Genomic DNA, 2,995 nt, shown 5'->3' with positions numbered 1-2,995 from the left:
CTCTCTCTCTCTTTCTTTCTCTTTCTTTCTTTCTTTCTTTCTTTCTTTCTTTCTTTCTTTCTTTCTTTCTTTCTTTCTTTCTTTCTCTTTCTCTTTTTCTCCTTTCTCTTCTTCCTCCTCCTCTTCCTTCTCTTCTTATATGTTCACTCCTATTACAGTTCTCTACAGCAATATATAGGTTTCCAAGTGAATTTTTTCCCTGAAGGTTTTTAGTGTTATAGTTTTATGTAATCCCTTCCTATAGTGCTTAATCTATCCTGGTTTTCTATCATTCACCCAAGTTTAACCCTTCCTGTTTCATTATTCTCCTTTAAGCCTTTATATCACTATGTTCAATCTCCCCTCCTATAATCCCCTTCTCATGGTCTCTTATTGATTTCTTGATTTTTATAGGTATTCTAAAAAGACATACATTTGTATTGATTCAGAACTAACATCTACAACTGAAAAAACAAAAGCAAAATTTTTTCTTTTGATGTCCATATTACCTTACTTAAAATTACTGTTTTCAGCATCATGTATTTACCCCTGAATGTCATCACATTGTTTTTTTTGGAGACTGAATAACATTCCATTGTGTAACTATAATACATTCTTCATTATCTGTCCATTGGTTGATGGTTGTATCTATTGTGAAAAGAGAATGAACAATGAGGAATGGGTATTTCTGATGTATATAGACTCCTTGGGTATTTGCCAAAGAATAGTATAGCTGGGTTTTGTGCTAGATTTATTCTTACCTTTTTGATGAATCCACAGGATTTCCATAATGACATCACCAGGTTGTATTCTTACTAGAGAAAAAAAGAGTCCCTCATTCCCCACATCCATGCTAGCATTTGTTAGCATTTTCTGACTGGGGTAAAATGAAATCTCTAAATATTTTTAATTTGCATTTTCCTGATTGTTAAGGTGCTGACATTTTAAAAATAAACTCTTTGTTTAGTTCTATAACCCATTTTATGACGTTAAGTTGTTTGTTTCATTGATATTTTGTTTTTAAGTTCTTTGCACATTCTAGATATACATCTCTCAGATGTATCAATAGTTAAGATGTTTTTCCCATTCTTTAGTTTGCATCTCCATTCAAATGATAGTGTTCTTTGCTGTACAAAACATTTTTTACTTTCATGATGCCACAGTATTGATTATCACTCTTAATGCTTGTACTGCTAAGGTTCAGTGAGAGATCCTGTATAAAAAACAAGGTAGCAAGTCATAGAAGATACTCAACATAGCCTTCTGGAATGCATACTACCATGTATGAGCAAGTGCCACTGCACACATACACAAACACCGGCAATCACAAAACACACACACACACACACACACACACACACACACACAATACAGCTGTTAGAAAACGTTTTAAAATAAAATTAACATTAAAAATATTCAACTTATCGACAAGTGGAACACTGTCAACAATCAATGACTATATGACTTTATATTTTTTCATGAGCATTTCAGTTAAATTTAACTGATATAGCTGTCTCCTTAGAGGTCTGCCAGAGTCTGACATATTCAGAGGCAGATGCTCACAGCTAACCATTGAACTGATCAAGCGGTTCCTAATGGAGGAGTTAGAGAGAAGACTGAAGGAGCTGAAAGGTTTTGCAGCCCCATGAGGAGAGAAACAATACTAACCAACCAGAGTTCCCAGGGTCTAAACCACCAGCCTGGGAGCACATAGGGAGTGACCCATGGCTTCAGCTGTATATGTAGAGGAGGATGGCCTTGTCAGCATAGGTGAGAGAGGAAATCCTTGGTCTCATGAAGGCTGGATGCCCAGTGTGGGAGAATTCGAGGGTGGGAAGGTGAGAGTTGTGGGGATAGGTAGGGACACATCCTCATAGAAGCAGGAGGAGGGGGGATTGGATAGGGTGTTCCTGGGTAAGGGGGAAAATGGGGGAATGGAATAACATCTGAAATGTAAATAAAATATCCAATAAAAAACAAATAAATTTAAAATTTACACGTAAAAATATACTTTTATTTGATCTTTCATTATAAATCATTATTATGCTTGTACTATTTAGAAAGTTATTTAGATAGAAATGAGCAGTTAACCAACTGGTAAGTAAGATTTAGAAATGATAAAGATTGTGGAATTTTATTAAAGAAACATCAGTCTTCTCCTAGAGTTGTATTGTTTTTTCCAGAATGGGAATTATGTTATTGCAATGCTGAGAGTCTAACCAAAGTGCTAAAGGGGGACTCTAAAATACCTCTTGTAGTGTCATAGGACATGCCAAGTAAGATTTCAGAATAAGATTCCTTGTTATTGAAGGTCCTCAGAATTGACTCTGTATTTCTCTACAATATACAGGAAGCAACTGTACAGTAAAGGATATCTTTGTAATTCTAGAAGAAAAACTGTTATTATGAAAAATCTAACCATTAAAGCATAATTAATACTTCACAAATATTTATTTTATTCATGCTGGGGGCAAGAAATAAATTAAGGATAATACTCAGGAGCACAAAGAAATTTTTATTGTTTTAAAATTTTTAATCTAGTAAGAAAGGGTCATCAGTCATTCATATTTTTAATACAGAATGTGCTTTGCATTAAAATGCACTGTGCCACAGAGTTTAAGAATTTAGTCAGCCTAGACATAAATTCTGGTGTTTAGTAGCAATAGAATTATTTGCAAGTTCTTTCTTCTGAATCTTAACTTCCAAATTAAAACAAAAGCATATTTATGCTACTTACACAAGTTCCATTATGATTAGGATAAACTGGAGGTCAGTAAGCACTAAGAATTGATGTTTGAAATTCTTAGTAGTGGTATGAACAATAAAACATGAAAGACAAGTGACAAAAATAGAATTTTTATGTAAAAAATTATCTACTCAATCAAGTATTGATTAAAACTGAAAAACGTAGAAGGAATTCCTAAACATACTACATATACTTTTCCACCTGTGGCTGACTATAACAATATTATATGTATAGACTGGTGAAGCATTGCAATCATTGCATAATATCCCC

The sequence above is a fragment of the Grammomys surdaster genome, unplaced genomic scaffold (assembly GCF_004785775.1).
Source record: "Grammomys surdaster isolate TR1022 unplaced genomic scaffold, NIH_TR_1.0 63, whole genome shotgun sequence".
In the NCBI taxonomy this organism is placed as follows: domain Eukaryota; kingdom Metazoa; phylum Chordata; class Mammalia; order Rodentia; family Muridae; genus Grammomys; species Grammomys surdaster.
Note: the sequence above shows the minus strand (reverse complement) of the source record.